The 18,928-nt window shown below is 41.3% G+C and overlaps 1 long non-coding RNA gene across 1 annotated transcript; it reads right to left on the bottom strand.

Annotated features, from left to right (window-relative positions):
• Window positions 1-392: 392 nt before the first annotated feature.
• LOC143818355 (uncharacterized) lies at window positions 393-10,535 on the bottom strand. Its single transcript, XR_013224484.1, has 4 exons — window positions 10,411-10,535; window positions 2,271-2,358; window positions 2,031-2,131; window positions 393-528 (listed from the first exon to the last, which is right to left on the bottom strand). It is a non-coding gene; the product is annotated as an uncharacterized LOC143818355 (long non-coding RNA).
• Between the last annotated feature and the right edge of the window lie 8,393 nt (window positions 10,536-18,928).

Raw genomic sequence — 18,928 nt, 5'->3', positions numbered from 1 at the left:
AAACATAGCTATTATGTTGACAATTTCCCAGTGTGAATAAACTGAAGACAATGAATTAGTGTATTGGAGTTGAACTAAAAACATGTTCATATATTTTAACAGAAATACACTTGGTGAGAAATATGTTGAGTGATAAGGAACAATGGAAGAAAACTATTTTGTTAAATTAAAAATTAGCTGCAAAGTGTCAGGAAAGTTTATATTATACTAGCAGCCAAATTAACATTAAGCTAGATATATAGTCATGAAGCATGCCTTGTACTCTATAATGTATTCATTTTAATGCTCAATAAAAACACTTCTAAGTTGATGGCCAAAGATTGGTTTTGATTATGCAGTGCAGTCAAGAATTAACATCTGTGCAAATAATGATGGAGCCACAGTTTGCAAGCTTAGAGGTCACTGCCACATTCTTTTTAAAGAACTTCTCCAAGATCTCAAAAATTGGCCTACTTGTTTCCAGGAACTGCGTTACTGTTGTCCATTGGTGGCTCCTGGAATTGCCTGAGCAGCAAAATCTCATTCAGTCTATGGGAAAGAATGACAGTGTAACTGGAAGAAACAAAGCTGACAAGCCTTTTAATTCTGCCTGAAGGACACCATGCAGACTTAACGTTATCCAGGACTAAGATATTGATGACCTTCCTATCGCTATTAGATAAGTGAGGATCCAACACCCAGCACCCTCGTTGCTCAGCTGTAACCAGGAGCTGTCCACATGGTACACAGCCACAAAGAACAGATCTGTACACTGTGTAGTTGCCTACTAAGGCCGGGATCACATGTGTGAGAAACTTGCAAGAGTCTCGCATCCCAATACCCGCCACTGCCGCCGTCACTCGGGACCCTAGCACTCAGCTGCATAGAAATACATGCTGCCGCACGCTCCGGCCCCAAATGCCAGTGTCAGTGCTGCGTATTGAGATGAGAGACTCGTGCGAGTCTGGCCTAAGCTGCAGTCCCTGACAAAGTGTATAAAACTGTGGTGTTTTGGCTCCAAACTCTGTGATCTTCTGGTCATCAACAACCCCTTTGAATATGTGGTGTTCAGATGTATTTGGTTTAACTGATGTTGAATAATAATGCTTCAGTGCTTGTTACAAGAACTTCAAACATTTACAGCTTATATCACATATAACTATGGGAAAATAAAGCCTATGTGTAACAAACCTGTTTATGGTCCTATCAGGCCCTACAGTTCTTTTCAATAGCAACACTAACAGGAGGAGAAGGCTCATTACCCAGCATGCTCTAGTGTGACTTCTGTGGAAGGGAGAATTTCCCTCTCCGATAAAAGCCACGCTCCACCTGACCCTTGCAAGTTATTTCATTATTTTCTAGGATCCTGGAGAGCTTATATTGGATTAATCCTTTGTTATATGAGCAAGCTTTCCTAGTCCCTGCTTTTTAACCCCTTGGATATCTCTCTGAATTTGACGACTGGACTGTTTGATTACTCTGCTGCCTGGATTCTGTCCCTGACTATCTTAGACTTGAAGCTGGCTTTAATATCCTATTCTGTTATTGTCCATGACTCCCTGTTTTGGGCTGGCTGACTAACACCTTGTCTCTCAGTTTATGCTACCAGCCAACAGCTACTCCAATGACGCAACCTGGGGGCCTCTGTAGGGAAAGCTTGTTCCCTGTAAAGGGGTGATAAAGCAAGTGTAAAAGATCTACTATGTACATTCATAAATTTCCCAGCAGGTTTTCAATGCCTATTATTTTGAAATAACATAGGGCTGCCAGACACTCACAGTTAGCTAATATCGGTGCAGGATCTCAGGCACCTTTATGGACAGGAGTGAGACACCCATGTACAATCCTATGACCTGGGTACACTTCTGTGGACACCCTGTAAATACCCCACAGGTCTCTCTGATCTATTTCTCCCTACCTATCTGATTCTGTGGAAAAATGTGAGATTTGTATTTGCTCTCCAAGGACCGCCATCGTTGTTGACGTATTTGATCCATAACCCCAACGTTCACCCACTGCCTCTTCCCCACATTGCATTCTCAATTCTTTACCTGGTGAATATCTTAGAAATTCCTGGTGCTTAAAGAAATTTGTTGGCATGGCAGGTTGATGAATATGGCGTTTTTCAGCATTACTTGCAAATTCTTCCTTTCTGAATATTTGAAAAAGCAATAGATATTTAGTTTTTTTGGTAAATTAATAGAGCAAATTGCCAAATTACAGTTAGCTCCAATAGAGTCTCTTTATTTATTTTTAGTTAGATAACTGAGTAACCTATCATATATTTATACCTGTTTAAATGGTACTTCTCTTTCCACAAAGCTTCCATTCAGGTGTCATTGGGAGTCGGATGTAGGAAGTGTGCCTTACATGAATGACCTGTTATAAAAGGTTACAATAGTAAAAAGAGATATACGAATAAATCTGCTGAGCTGTTGGTTAAGAAGATATCCAATGGAGATGATGGTGTTGAACAAAGAACAGTTTTATTAATCTACGTGTATCAGAATTGAACAAAGTCCTACATCAGGAAAAAACTACAATGAGGGCGCTGAGAGAGATGCTGGGGTAGTGTTATAAAAGGTTAACACTAGATCTACATGAAAAGATGGAACCATATGTTTTGTTTGGTTTAAATGTTTCTAGAATGTTTATTTAATACTACAATTGTCTTGTATTTCTGTTATATAATTCATATGCCATTTCACAATGCACAGTGACAAATTAATTGATACATAGTATAACCTCATCAGTAACTGACTGTGAGATTGGTTCTAATTTATCCACCTTTAGTTTGCCTCTAACATATACTGTGTAAGCTGTAATTGAATAAAACTGTCTGAAACGAACATGCCAACATGTCCAGGCCCAATTAAAATTCACCAATGACCATCTGGATGATCCAGAGGAGACATGGGAGAAGGTCATGGCTTCAGATGATACCAAAATAGAACTCACTGTGTTTGGAGGAAAAAGAGGGTTAGTACAACCCCAAGAACACCATTCCAACCATGAAGCATGGTGGGGGAAACATTATACTTTGGGGGTGTTTTTCTGCAAAGTGAACAGGACGACTTCACCGTATTGAAGGGAGGACGGTTGGGGCCATGTATCTTAGGATTTTGGCCAACCTCCTTCCCTCAGTAAGAGCACTGAAGATGGGTCATGGCTGGGTCTCCAGCATGACAATGACCCGAAACAAACAGCCAGGGCAACTATGGAGTGGCATCGTGAGAAGCATTTCAAGGTCATGGGGTGGCCTAAGCAGTCACCAGAGCTTAACCCAATAGAAAATCTTTGGAGGGAGTGGAAACTCAATGTTTCCCAGGGAGAGCCCCAAAACCTGAAAGATCTGAAGAAGCTCTGTATGGAGGAGTGGGCCAAAATCCCTGCTGCATTGTGTGCAAACTTGATCAAGATTTACAGGAAACATCTGACCTCTGTAAATACAAACAAAGGTTTCTGTACCAAATATTATATTGTTTTTCTATTGTATCAAATACTTATTTCATGCAATAAAATGCAAATTGATTATGTAAAAATCATACAATGTGATTTTCTGGAGTTTTTTAAGATTCTGTCTCACACAGTTGAAGTGCATCTGTGAAAAAAAATTGCAGACCTCTCCATTCTTTGCAGGTGGGAACACTTGCAATAATGGCAGTGTAATAAATACTTATTTTCCCCACGGTATGTATAGCTAACTTTACTTACTTATACAGATGAGTGGATCTATTCGCAGAGGATCAAGTTCGATTTGAATTGCCTTACATTTCACATGAATTTGAACATTTTGAGATTCAGTTTGCTGTTTGCAAAAAAATAAAATCCCTGGCACCATTTGCCACACTGCTGAAGCATCAGAGAGCAGGTAGATGTAATTTTGCATTGCTGCACAGACTTTTATATAATGTACAGCAGCTATAACATCATATGGGATATCATACCTTGTACAGTGGTGGTCAATACCTGGGCCATCAGAGATCAGCCAATACCAGCAGAGCACAGTTTGTACAGAAGAGTCAAGAGTCGTTTTCCATCTGCAAAGTCATTGGGTAAGCATTAGTGTTGAGCATTCCGATACCGCAAGTATCGGGTATCGGCCGATATTTGCTGTATCGGAATTCCGATACCGAGTTCCGATATTTTTGTGATATCGGAAATCGGAATCGGAAGTTCCCAGTGTATGGTTCCCAGGGTCTGGAGGAGAGGAGACTCTCCTTCAGGCCCTGGGATCCATATTCATGTAAAAAATAAAGAATAAAAATAAAAAATATGGACATACTCACCCCTCCGGCGGACCCTGGACCTTAGCGATGTAACCGGCAGCCTCCGTTCCTAAGAATGCAGTGAGTGTAGGACCTGCGATGATGTCGCAGCTTGTGATTGGTCGCGTGAGCGGTCCCATGAGCGGTCACGCGACCAATCACAAGCCGCGACGTCATCGAAGATCCTTCACTCTGCATTCTTAGGAACGGAGGCAGACACTTGGACCGGTGAGAGCCAGGGGCCGTCCGAGGGGTGAGTATATCAATATTTTTTATTTTTATTCTTTATTTTATACATGAATATGGATCCCAGGGCCTGAAGGAGAGTTTCCTCTCCTTCAGACCCTGGGAACCATTCCGATATTTTGTGTCCCATTGATATGCATTGGTATCGGGTATCGGTATCGGCGATATCCGATATTTTTTGGGTATTGGCCAATCCAATCCGATACCGATACCTTTGCATATCGGAAGGTATCGCTCAACACTAGTAAGCATCGCTCTTCTGTAAAGAGCAGGTTCTTATGATCAGACTGGTCCTCTCTATCTTGCCTGTAAATTGTAAGCTACCTTGGTCTGTAAGGTTTTCTCTCTTCTCACCCATGTGTATTTTTACAAGCAGTTAGAAGTTTTTGAGTATTGAAATTTGCGAAAATGTATTTGCTGTGAATATGCAAATTGCCTCTTCAAAGAGAAAGGGGACTCGAACTCTATAGCACCACCTGTTGGAAGCAGCAATGCTGCAAGTCACTATCAACTCTTTAAGGATTTTTTCAATGTGACTCGAGATATAACCCAAATCAGAATTTAAAATTGCAGACACGGTGTTTCGGGGTATTGCCCCTCATCAGTGCAAAGTATGAGAACTAATTTGACTAGGTGAGAGGCTCTGGACTGAGGTCTAATAGATAACATTTCTCCTTGTGGAGAGTGACATACCGACTGGCATACAAGTGTAAGGAGGCTTATTCGCCTTGCAATGCTCCTCTGGTATCCAAGAAGTATCGTTTCTCCTTGCGATGAGACTTAAAGCTGCAATGCTCCTCTGGGAAATATGCTAATTATGCAAATTGTCTCTTCAGAAAGGAAGAGAGCTAGAACTCTAGTGCCACCTATCAGAAGGTAGCAATCCTACAATTCAATGTTGACCCTGTAACGAGCCTTGCCACATGACTTGGGATAATAGCCAAACCAGAATCTCAATATGCAGACACTGTGTTTCGGGGTACTGCCCCTCGTCAGTGCAAAGTGGAGATCTGGTTTGGCTGTGTGAGATTCGTCCGACCAATATCCAAGAAGTATCGTTTAGATAAATTGCCTCTTCAGAGAGGACTTGAATTCTATAGCTCCACCTGTTGGAAGCAGCAATCCTACAAGTCATTATCAACCCTTTAACGAGTCTTGCAATATGACTTAGGATATAATTTTTGGGGAAAACTCAGCAAAGTAGGCGAATTTGCAGTTCAAAATATTCACTTGCCTCTACTTACTTATTCTTGTTTAGAAGATCTTATCATTTCCAAACTCTTGTGATCCACTTTTGTAATTTTCATATATAAAATACTGTAATAGGAAATTCTCAAAATTTAAACTAGTAGCATTAGTAACTTTTATTATAATATTACAATTTTTTCACACATTTAGTCCTTGTTCAAGTAACACTAATAGACCAAATTTTCCATCCCACTGTACATGGTGGGTAGAAAGCTAATATAGCTCCACGAGAAAAATAACAGTATCATATGGGTGGTCTGTAATAAATCATCATGCTTAGGACAGAAAAATGTAACTCATACTGATAGTTCACAAATAAGACCCTATTCACATTAGGCTATTGCCCTCTTTTTATTTATTCTGGGAATAACTCCTGACTAGTGTTGAGCATTCCGATACTGCAAGTATCGGGTATCGGCCGATACTTGCTGTATCGGAATTTCCGATACCGAGATCCGATACTTTTGTGGTATCGGGTATCGGGTATCGCAACAACATTAATGTAATAATGTGTAAAAAAGAGAATTAAAATAAAAAATATCGCTATACTCACCTGTCCGACGCAGCCGGGACCTCAGCGAGGGAACCGGCAGCGTTGTTTGTTTAAAGTTCGCGCTTTTACTTGGTTACGTGAAGTCCCGGCTTGTGATTGGTCAGGGCGGCCATGTTGCCGGGACGCGGACCAATCACAGCAAGCCGTGACGAAATTACGTCACGGCTTGCTGTGATTGGTCCGCGTCCCGGCAACATGGCCGCCATTAACCAATCACAAGCCGTGACGTCACGGGAGGCTGGACATGCGCGTATTTTGAAAAGCGCGCGTGTCCAGCCTCCAGTGACGTCCCGGCAACATGGCCGCCATTAACCAATCACAAGCCGGGACGTCACGGGAGGCTGGACATGCGCGTATTTTGAAAAGCGCGTGTGTCCAGCCTCCAGTGACGTCCCGGCAACATGGCCGCCATTAACCAATCACAAGCCGGGACGTCACGGGAGGCTGGACATGCGCGTATTTTGAAAAGCGCGCGTGTCCAGCCTCCAGTGACGTCCCGGCAACATGGCCGCCATTAACCAATCACAAGCCGGGACGTCACGGGAGGCTGGACATGCGCGTATTTTGAAAAGCGCGCGTGTCCAGCCTCCAGTGACGTCCCGGCAACATGGCCGCCATTAACCAATCACAAGCCGGGACGTCACGGGAGGCTGGACATGCGCGTATTTTGAAAAGCGCGCGTGTCCAGCCTCCAGTGACGTCCCGGCAACATGGCCGCCATTAACCAATCACAAGCCGGGACGTCACTGGAGGCTGGACACGCGCGCTTTTCAAAATACGCGCATGTCCAGCCTCCCGTGACGTCACGGCTTGTGATTGGTTAATGGCGGCCATGTTGCCGGGACGCGGACCAATCACAGCAAGCCGTGACGTAATTTTGTCACGGCTTGCTGTGATTGGTCCGCGTCCCGGAAACATGGCCGCCCTGACCAATCACAAGCCGGGACTTCACGTAACCAAGTAAAAGCGCGAATTTTAAACAAACAACGCTGCCGGTTCCCTCGCTGAGGTCCCGGCTGCGTCGGACAGGTGAGTATAGCGATATTTTTTATTTTAATTCTTTATTTTACACATTAATATGGTTCCCAGGGCCTGAAGGAGAGTTTCCTCTCCTTCAGACCCTGGGAACCATCAGGAATACCGTCCGATACTTGAGTCCCATTGACTTGTATTGGTATCGGGTATCGGTATCGGATTGGATCCGATACTTTGCCGGTATCGGCCGATACTTTCCGATACCGATACTTTCAAGTATCGGACGGTATCGCTCAACACTACTCCTGACATATTCCTCCAACAGATGGTTGCAAAGTTTCCCACTGTATAGCACACAGTGGGATAGTTCACCCATACAGTTACATCCATATATATTTGGACAGAGACAACATTTTTCTAATTTTGGTTATAGACATTAACACAATGAATTTTAAACAAAACTATTCAGATGCAGTTGAAGTTCAGACTTTCAGCTTTCATTTGAGGGTATCCACATTAAAATTGGATGAAGGGTTTAGGAGTTTCAGCTCCTTAACATGTGCCACCCTGTTTTTAAAGGGACCAAAAGTAATTGGACAGATTAAATAATTTTAAATAAAATGTTCATTTTTAGTACTCGGTTGAAAACCCTTTGTTGGCAATGACTGCCTGAAGTCTTGAACTCATGGACATCACCAGACGCTGTGTTTCCTCCTTTTTGATGCTCTGCCAGGCCTTCACTGCGGTGGTTTTCAGTTGCTGTTTGTTTGAGGGCCTTTCTGTCTGAAGTTTAGTCTTTAACAAGTGAAATGCATGCTCAATTGGGTTGAGATCAGGTGACTGACTTGGCCATTCAAGAATATTCCACTTCTTTGCTTTAATAAACTCCTGGGTTGCTTTGGCTTTATGTTTTGGGTCATTGTCCATCTGTAGTATGAAACGACGACCAATCAGTTTGGCTGCATTTGGCTGGATCTGAGCACACCGTATGTCTCTGAATACTGTTGTGAACTCTGTTTTTGGGCTCCCTCTAGTGGTCACAAGCGGTACTGTGTAGTGTTGTCTTTCTGCAGGTTGGCAGCATCAGCTGGTTCATTATCCTTGGTTGGTTTCCTATTTAGTTCACCTGGATACTCAGTTCCTTGCCTGCTCTCAATGTATTCAGTGCTCTTCAGATTCCTTGTGACTACCTTGCTCCCAGTCTCTCCAAGACAAGCTAAGTTTTTGTTTGATCATTTTTTGATTATCAGCATTTATTATGTTTTTAGTCCAGCTCGCTAAAATGTGATTTCCTTGCTTGCTGGTTGCTCTAGGGGACTGAGTTTCTCCCCCCACACCGTTAGTTGGTGCGGGGGTTCTTGAAATCTCAGTGTGGATATTTTGTAAGGGTTTTTTACTGACCGCACAGACCCCTTTACTATTTTCTGCTATCTAGTATTAGTGGGCCTCATTTGCTAAATCTGTTTTCACCCCTGTGTATGTGCCTTCCTCTTACCTCACCGTTATTATATGTTGGGGGCTTCTATCTCTTTGGGGATTATTTCTCTGGAGGCAAGAGAGGTCTTTCTTTCTCTCTAGGGGTAGTTAGTTCCTCAGGCTGGCTCGAGACGTCTAGGATTGTTAGGCACGTTCACCGGCTGCTTCTAGTGTGTTTGGATAGGTTCAGATTTGCGGTCAGTCCAGTTTGCCACCTCCCTAGAGCTTGTCCTATGTATGTTACTTAGCTGGAGTAATTTGTGATCCTCAACCACTAAGGATCATAACAGAATACCTCAGAATTCATTCAGCTGCTTCTGTCCTGTGTCACGTCATCAATAAACACTAGTGACCCAGTGCCACTGGCAGCCATGCATGCCCAAGCCATCACACTGCCTCCGCCATGTTTTACAGATGATGTGGTATGCTTTGGATCATGAGCTGTACCACGCCTTCACCATACTTTTCTCTTTCCATCATTCTGGTAGAGATTGATCTTGGTTTCATCTGTCCAAAGAATGTTCTTCCAGAACTGTGCTGGCTTTTTTAGATGTTTTTTAGCAAAGTCCAGTCTAGCCTTTTTATTCTTGATGCTTATGAGTGGCTTGCACCATGCAGTGAACCCTCTGTATTAACTTTCATGCAGTCTTCTCTTTATGGTAGATTTGGATATTGATACGCCGATCTCCTGGAGAGAGTTGTTCACTTGGTTGGCTGTTGTTTCTCTTCACCATGGAGATTATTCTGCTATCATCCACCACTGTTGTCTTTCGTGGGCGCCCAGGTCTTTTTGCATTGATGAGTTCACCAGTGCTTTCTTTCTTTCTCAGGATGTACCAAACTGTAGATTTTGCCACTACTAATATTGTAGCAATTTCTCGGATGGCTTTTTTTCTGTTTTCGCAGCTTAAGGATGGCTTGTTTGACCTGCAAGGAGAGCTCCTTTGACTGCATGTTTACTTCACAGCAAAACCTTCCAAATGCAAGCACCACAAATCAAATCAACTCCAGGCCTTTTATCTGCTTAATTGAGAATGACATAACGAAGGGATTGCCCACACCTGTCCATGAAATAGCCTTGGAGTCAATTGTCCAATTACTTTTGGTCCCTTTAAAAACAGGGCGGCACATGTTAAGGAGCTGAAACTCCTAAACCCTTCATCCAATTTTAATGTGGATACCCTCAAATGAAAGCTGAAAGTCTGAACGTCAACTGCATCTGAATTGTTTTGTTTAAAATTCATTGTGGTAATGTCTAGAACCAAAATTCGAAAAATGTTGTTTCTGTCCAATTATATATGGACGTAACTGTATATTGTAGAGAAACATGCACCACACTTACATTTTTTCCATACAATTCTACATTGAAGACCATAGTTTGCTATACTGTATTATGTTTTGTTTGTTGCATACCAATATATACTAGTCCAATATTGTCAAAAAGGAAACTATTTTGCCCATCACCAATTGGCGCTCTATAGTTATTTATAGCTTGGTAGGAAACTGATAGAGGTATTTGTTTCTTCAGTCAACTTATAAAAAAGAGACTAGTCTCCTTGAAATGAATTCCTCTTTTGTGTTTTTACACATTTATTTTGTCATTAAGAATTGTTTTTATATTTACCCATTTACTTTTGTATTAGTTTATATAATAGATATATTTACCATTTAAAGTCCAGATTGCTGAAGTTTTATGCTCTGGAAGTTTCTTGTTTTTGGTGGTTGACCCTCAAGGTTCATCTTGCAATATTACTTTGTACATTGGGAGTCTTTTGCCTGAATACACCCTGAAAATACAAAATACACATAGACCAAAGATCTGAATTTTTAGAGAAAAAATCTGAACTTAACAACACTAAATCCCATTGCAATCGATGTATTTTCTATATGCATTTTCTTATTGCTCATTTGCTTTTCTATTATTGGGAAAATCGGACCATCATAACTATCATGTGGTTATATGGAGAGAGGGGGCGCTTTCTGCTACCACATCGGACCCACAGCACCCCATCTCGGGGAAGCTAACTGGTGGTCTTTGTAGCCGGATCCTAACAATGGCTCTCGTGGCTATCACCTTCGTGCCAGAGCGAGGGTCTAATAAAAAGCCTGTCAGTTTTATGAAATGTTATTTTTATATGTATTATAATAATTAATTATCTATTTTATGTTTACTGTTATATGGTATGCATTGTATGTAGGAGTTTAGCATTATAATATGTACATTGCACAGAGTGTTGCTTTGTGCATGTATTTGAAGGCTCTAATTTGGGCAGCTTGGTTTGATGAAATATAGGTTATTTATTTACTATTTATTATGCTTTTCTTGTATAGCACCATCATATTCTACAGCGTTTTGCATACATTAGCATTGCTGTCCCCATTGGGGCTCACAATCTAAATTCCCTCTCAGTATTTCTTTGAAATGTGGGAGGAAAGCGGAGAACCTGGAGGAAACCCGCACAAACATGGAGAGAACATACAAACTCCTTGCAGATGTTGTCTTTGGTGGGGTGCTGAATGCAAAATAATCCTGGAATCACTAGACAAAAAAACAACATAAAAGACGCATGTAAGTGTTCAAACAACCATGTAAAAAATCTTCCAGAAAATAACGGGTGATTATTTTTCTTTGTTCTGTATTGTCATCCGCATACCATCCATATACCATCTGTGTGCCATATTTTTTATATTAAGAATAATTAAAATTTTCAAGACCAAAAACCGTTTGCTTTCTTAATAATTACAATTTATTTGTAACAATCAGATGCTATACATACAGTTTATCTGTATGGGATTTGACTTTTTTTGTGCACCAGCTTGAATGGAAGAGACCAGTGCATGCTGCAATGTTATCCATACGGAAAATCCGGGGCTCGTTCACACTACAGTATTTTCGTTCCGAATACTGTCCATATTAAAAAAAACAAAACAGATTGCATTCGGTCCAAAGTTATTTAATGGGACAGCTAGAAAGCGTTTTTTTTTTTTCTTCACTGACCAAATCTGTGCGTAAAAAAAAATCCGAGCAGGCGGTTATCTTACATAAAATGGATGAGGGATGCCCGTTCTTGTCTACGAGTGTGAAAAAAAAATTCAAATGCCATATGGAACCACAGTGTGGCTTCTGATCTTTACAGACACATTGCAATTCTGTAACATAGGAAACTGTAAATGGTCTTGTAAATTATATTAAAAGCTGCTGCTGGGGAAAAAAATGGATTGAGAAAGAAAATTATTAGAGTTTTCTTGATGAAGCTGAATATTTTTTTAAACAAAAAAAATGTCATCTGAACAGTCTAATTGAGGAACATTGCTATTAATGCTGTGATGTGATGTCATTTTTTTTCCATGGACAGCACCCAGACCGAAAATAAGGCTGTGTGAGCGAGACAGAAAGGTGACCCAGACCTGGCATGAAACTAATGTATATATTTTTTCTTTTATTATCTCATGGAAGAGAAAGGAATCTGTGAGGGATCTATCACTTATGTGTTGTACAAAACATATGTAAAACAATAAACAGGTACAATTTTAGTGTAAACACTGCTTTACTTCTAGTGATGTCTGTGCATTATGGATAGTAATCATTGCAGAATCTATATTATAAAATCTCCTTATTGGGGGAGACAGCCATGTTCCATTTAATTTGCATTAACCACATAGCTCACCATAGCTCAGATCTCACGCATTATACATACTGTATTTTCATTGAAAAGTCCACACTAAAATCTGGGATCTGATAAAATGTAAAAATCTGTATGTAGCATGTCCAATCTCTGCAGCAGATTTCTCCACAACAGGTAAGGACTGGAGTGTTTTAGAATACTATATTGCCATGCATTGAAATATCATTTGGGGCAGATTACTTTGATGCAGAAATTCGACCCCAAAAAATCCAATTAGTCTGCAAAGGTCTCAAACACATATTTTGACCCCTAATATGGTGGACAATGCTGACCCACAGAGTGTGCTGCTTTGTCGGCCACATGTTCTGGGAGGGGGGCATATCTGTGCCCAATTTCTCCTAGTACAGTCAATGTGATATAGCTCTGAAATCTATCAGCTACATGGCTCCAACATATACTGATGCAAAGCTCATATGGCCCTGAATGTAGAATCATTTCTTTAGACTTCAATAAGGCATGCAGAACAAAAAAAAATCGTACACTGCATATGTCATTAATTATATGTGTCCTTGTGACAAATCTATAGAGTAATAGTGATTCTGCAGTGTGGACCTTATAAATATAGGCATAATATAGGGGGAAAACGACCCTCCTGTGAAACTGCCCTGACTGTGCTTACCCCGCAAAGGTCAGATTCGATTCATTGTCTGGGCATGTGTGTGGGTGAAAGGCTGGCATCTGCAAAACGTTGTGCACTTAGCCAAACACCTACTATTAGAGGAGACTGTGAGAGCCAGCTTTACTGACAGCTGCTGGAAGCTCACCGTGCAGAGCATGGCACATGCCTCCAGCTCACCGTGCAGAGCGTGGCACATGCCTCCAGCTCACCGTGCAGAGCGTGGCACATGCCTCCAGCTCACCGTGCAGAGCGTGGCACATGCCTCCAGCTCACCGTGCAGAGCGTGGCACATGCCTCCAGCTCACCGTGCAGAGCGTGGCACATGCCTCCAGCTCACCGTGCAGAGCGTGGCACATGCCTCCAGCTCACCGTGCAGAGCGTGGCACATGCCTCCAGCTCACCGTGCAGAGCGTGGCACATGCCTCCAGCTCACCGTGCAGAGCGTGGCACATGCCTCCAGCTCACCGTGCAGAGCGTGGCACATGCCTCCAGCTCACCGTGCAGAGCGTGGCACATGCCTCCAGCTCACCGTGCAGAGCGTGGCACATGCCTCCAGCTCACCGTGCAGAGCGTGGCACATGCCTCCAGCTCACCGTGCAGAGCGTGGCACATGCCTCCAGCTCACCGTGCAGAGCGTGGCACATGCCTCCAGCTCACCGTGCAGAGCATGGCACATGCCTCCAGCTCACCGTGCAGAGCATGGCACATGCCTCCATGCCCAGGCACCATCGCAATGCTATAGGGTTCGGAAAACAAGAACCTTCTAACTCAGGGTAGGAATACTATATGTTTAGGAACATTCCACTTTGCAGAGGTTTACACGTTTTTCTGTAAGAATAATACTGGATAAATGCCTATTCAGCGTGTGTCTGTGATATATACAGTATGTGTATAGATGATAGACAGAGAGAGAGATGGATAGATAGATAGATAGATAGATAGATAGATAGATAGATAGATAGATAGATAGATATGAGATAGATAGATCGATCGATCGATCGATCGATGGATGGATGGATGGATGGATAGATAGATAGATAGATAGATAGATGTCTAATATGAGAGATAATAGATAGATATTAGACATATTTGAGAGCAATAGATAGATATTAGATTAGACGTATATGAGAAAGATAGATAGATAATTAGATATATATGATTGATAGAAAGATATGCGATAGATGGACAGATAGAGGTCTAATATGAGAGAGAAGATAGATAGATAGATAGATAGATAGATAGATAGATAGATAGATAGATAGATAGATATGAGATAGATAGATAGATAGATAGATAGATAGATAGATAGATAGATAGATAGAGGGATAGATAGATGGATGGATAGATAGATAGATAGATAGATAGATAGATAGATAGATAGATGATAGATAGATAGATAATTAGATATATATGAGATATCTAATGTGAGAGAGAGAGAGATATAATAGATATTAGACATTTTTGAGAGAGATATTAGATAGATAGATGTATAGATATGGGATAGATAGATATAGATAGATAGATAGATAGATAGATAGATAGATAGATAGATAGATAGATATGGGATAGATAGATAGATAGATAGATAGATAGATAGATAGATAGATAGATAGATAGATATTAGACATATTTGAGAGATATGAGATAGATAGATATTACATAGATAATTTCTAATTTATACATTTGTTTCTTGTATATTATATTGGATACTTTATTGTATTAAATGTTCTATTACACATTGCGATTTCAATCAATGTCAGTGGCAGTAAATGGCATCAGTGACTCGTGCCTGTTCACCCTCCTTTCTCTCGCGGTATAATCACATTGCACCCGATGAGGGGCGCTGCTGATGTCCCTGCCCTGTCCAGATACGGGGGTTAGGAGCCTTCCACAGAACGTTACCGGGGTCTGCCCGTTACCAGCTGGCACCGTGTGTTTTGCCGTTCTCGGGGGCTGCCTTCCATGTCTCCATCCAACTAGCTGTCAGCGGTTCCTTATTGTTCATGGCTCAGGCTGGTTTCCTTGCGGACAGGACTCCGGGACAATGACCTGATGCTCTGTGCGGATCAGTAGCGGCACCGGTAACGCTGCTAGTGTGAACAGAGCCCTCCTAGCTCAGGGGACTGACACACTGCCGAGACCGAGCGTTCTACACCAGGCCCCACAGCACAATGCTCTCATGTGTGACTGCACTGGACATTAGGAGGCATGAGACGGCTGGAAGGATTGAAAAATCCTCAATGGAGCGGAAAAGAGATGAAGAAAAGGAGAAAGCGAATAATATGGTTCTAGTGATGGGCAGGCTGGGACATGGACAGACACGGAGAGATCTAACAGCTGGGGTTAGCTGGAATACTAGGAGGAAGAGAAGAAGGAGACGGAAGGAAAGAAAAAGTGTCAGGAAAGAAAGAAGAATCATACGGCGAGAAGGGAGACGGATGAAAGAGACTAAAGCCAAAGGGGGCTGGAGCTAACGGAGAGGAGAATCCTATGTGGGGGAGAAAATGTATAGGCAAGGGTTAATAAAATGAGAAAAAGATAGGAAAATGGAGAGATAGCAAAGAACAGAGAGATAGGCAGGAGAGAAGGAAGGGAAGGAGGAAATAGAGGAAGAAAGAGGAGAGCAGTAAGAATGGAGCAGGTGATGAAGAGCCGGGAGAAGATAGCAGGGACAGATAGGATGAGAGATGGCAGCGCGGCTTATGGAAGAGCAGGGAATGAGGAGAGGAGGAGAGGAAGGAAGGAGGGAGGAGGAGAGGAAGGAAGGAGGAGAGGAAGGGAGGAGGAGAGGAAGGGAGGAGGGGGAGAATAGACGGAGAGGCCTGAGCTCCACCTCCAGCTTACAGCGTCCCAGCTGCTCTCAAACCAACTGCTCCATTCTATTCACTGTCGAGGCTGAACAAAAAAGTGGCTATTTATTAGACTACTTGTTTGGTATTGTTCCCCGCCACACAAAAGACGTTTCATTATGTTAGGAGAAAAGGCCTCCTTTTTCCAGAGAGAGAAACAATAACTTGAAATTGTCTTCAAAGTCTTTACTATCAATAATAAATTTCATTTTCTTGTCTCCCTGCCTTGCAGTGTATGTGTGTAGCCGGCACTGCGCTTGGGGAGCCTGAGTGAGGGGCTAGCTGCAGAGCCCTGGGTATATACATATATACTGCTAGAGGGCTATTACCCAGCAGCACTCCTCATGTGCTCGATGGCGCCCATGGCTGGCTGGGGGAAGATGGCCTGGAGGAGGCGCACTGTAAGTCTCGCATTTCTTACCCTTTGGGTGTGCTGTTTCTGGGAGCGGATTATCAGCTGTTTCTGGTCAGGTTTCTGCTAAAATAGGTTTTGTGGAGCTCTGTATGTGCACATTGGGGTATAGGGGGAGTTGTGGGGTGAAGGGATGCTTTGGAGGCTACATAGAGGGGGGCATAAGGGGAGGTGTCAACCAGCTCCTAATGGTGGGAGCTATTGCTTGGTGGGGTCGAATCCTCAGCTTATTCTACATCCTCTGCTATGGGGGCAGCTTACTCCAACCATGTTAGGAAATTGGATGCATATAACTGGGCAACTCACTATATATATATATATATATATATATATATATATATATATATATATATATATATATATATATATATAGGAATTACACAGACACCAGCTGTGGTGCGATCTGCTCGTATTTCATTGCAACCTTACAGCAGTCGGTGCCTATATTTAGTGATAGTGCTGTAATATAGGTTAGACTACACCCTTGGTGTGACATGATATTCTCATTCTGACTAATTAAGTAAAATGATGAGGCCCTTCAATCAATCAATAAGTGTAGATAAAGACGCTCTTAATTATCGGCTGTATAATAAGGACACATCGTATAACTCATTGTCATTTCTGCATATAGGTAGGCAGAAATATCTAAGTATATATACATATATTTGTGTTTATGCGCGTGTGTCAATATATATGCACATCTATTTATTTCTTATCTAGCTTATATATATATATATATATATATATATATATATATATATATATATATATATATATATATATATATATATATATATATTTCTATCAACAGGCTAGGCAGTTATTGATTTGGATGGATGAGGTTCTCCCAAACCTTTGGAAGACAGCTGTTTAAAGTGATAGCGCTCCAGGTCAATTAACCCATTAAGAATTTTCTTTCATTTACAGCTAAGAGTCAAAACTAGAGAGGATTTATTAATTACTTTTACTTTGGTATTTTTCTTCATTTCACATAATAGAGCTATATTACTTCAGCCAGAATTTAGAATACATGTATTCATTTCAGTAAGATGACGATGATATTAATCCAAATATCCGGGAAAGTTTTCGCTTATGGCGATGATTTAATGCAGATCGGCAGATATTACAGGTGTGTAGGGTAGAGCCCGGTGTAGCGCAGATCTAGCTGGCAGCCGGTGTGGTGCAGGCGATCCTGCTGGTAGGAAGTGCTGACTGTAAATGACTCGTTAAATTCCGGTGATAACGAAGTATTATCAAATAAAACGACCAAGGCTCAATGTGCAATAGTAGTAATTCACAAGTGGCAACAGTATTGTGTATATTTAGCAGCTTCTTCTGGGGAGGCATATGTTAGGAAGATTACTGGGCATCCTGGCATGTAAAAACTGCACCTGCCTGGCGCATATAGGCACAGAACTGCACCCTACAAAGAATTAAAATCATGCACCAATTTGCTCGAGCAGGGAATGTAGAAAGCAGTGACCTATAATATACAGACGCTAATAATTTTGTTGATATTTTATGCTGTATTTAACATGGGAAATTTATGAGAACGTGTGTTAATAGAGGAATAGATGAATAGATGAATAAGCATAGCCGACAAAATCATTCCGCTTTTTTTCATTGTTTCGAGAAAGCACTGACTTTTTTTTTATTTTGTAAGGCATTAATGCTATGAAGATATATATATACATAACTATATATGTATATACATATGAATATATATATATATATATATATATAACTGGAAGATATATATATCAGATCTAACTATATCACTGTCACATAACTGAAATACATCTATATATATTTGTGTGCGTCTATATATATATATATATATATATATATATATATATATATATATATATATATACAGTATAGATAGATAGATAGATAGATAGATAGATAGATAGATAGATAGATAGATAGATGGATAGATAGATCAGTTATGTGATAGTGAGGGTCGGAGGGCTGTCAGTTTGGAGCTAGTGTCAGGGTGATGTTTTAATCTGCCTGTAAAGTGTATAAAGCAGTAGCTGTAATTTGGATGAGAGGGGAGATTGGAGTGGGATGATCCTGTCCCTCTCCTGTGAGCCCCATGTCAGGTTTCTCCTGTTTGAAGTCAGTGCAGTTAATGTAATTTGCAGGGGCAGGGATGGCCTGGAAGTAGGGAGGACGAGGTAGTCTCATTTTTCGTGTGTGTAATTCCAAGTGACTTGTCTTCTGCTTCAGAATAATCACTTTTCTATTTAGTCTAATGAGGAGCAAGGGAAATATTTACTTCTGCATATGTCTGAGTGGCACCTATCTCCCAGGATTTATCATCTTTTGTTACACATGAAATACTACACTTAACTTGTACAAAAAAAAGCCCCCCACCCCCATTACCAAAACACTACAGCCTATACTTCCACTACATAGAAAGCCATTAATCTAATTGTAACCGATGGCTCCTGTCCTAATGTATTGTTGTCACGAGAAATATTCCTCTGAAGAATATTTCCTTGTGCATCATATGTTACAACTGTGACATCTTAAGTAATCATGCAAAAAGCCGCCTGCTACATTTCAGCTAAATTGGAATTCCTTTACTATTGTATGATTTACATTATTATTT

This window comes from Ranitomeya variabilis, chromosome 3 (assembly GCF_051348905.1).
Source record: "Ranitomeya variabilis isolate aRanVar5 chromosome 3, aRanVar5.hap1, whole genome shotgun sequence".
In the NCBI taxonomy this organism is placed as follows: Eukaryota; Metazoa; Chordata; class Amphibia; order Anura; family Dendrobatidae; genus Ranitomeya; species Ranitomeya variabilis.
Note: the sequence above shows the minus strand (reverse complement) of the source record. Positions and strands in the feature narration are given on the sequence as shown.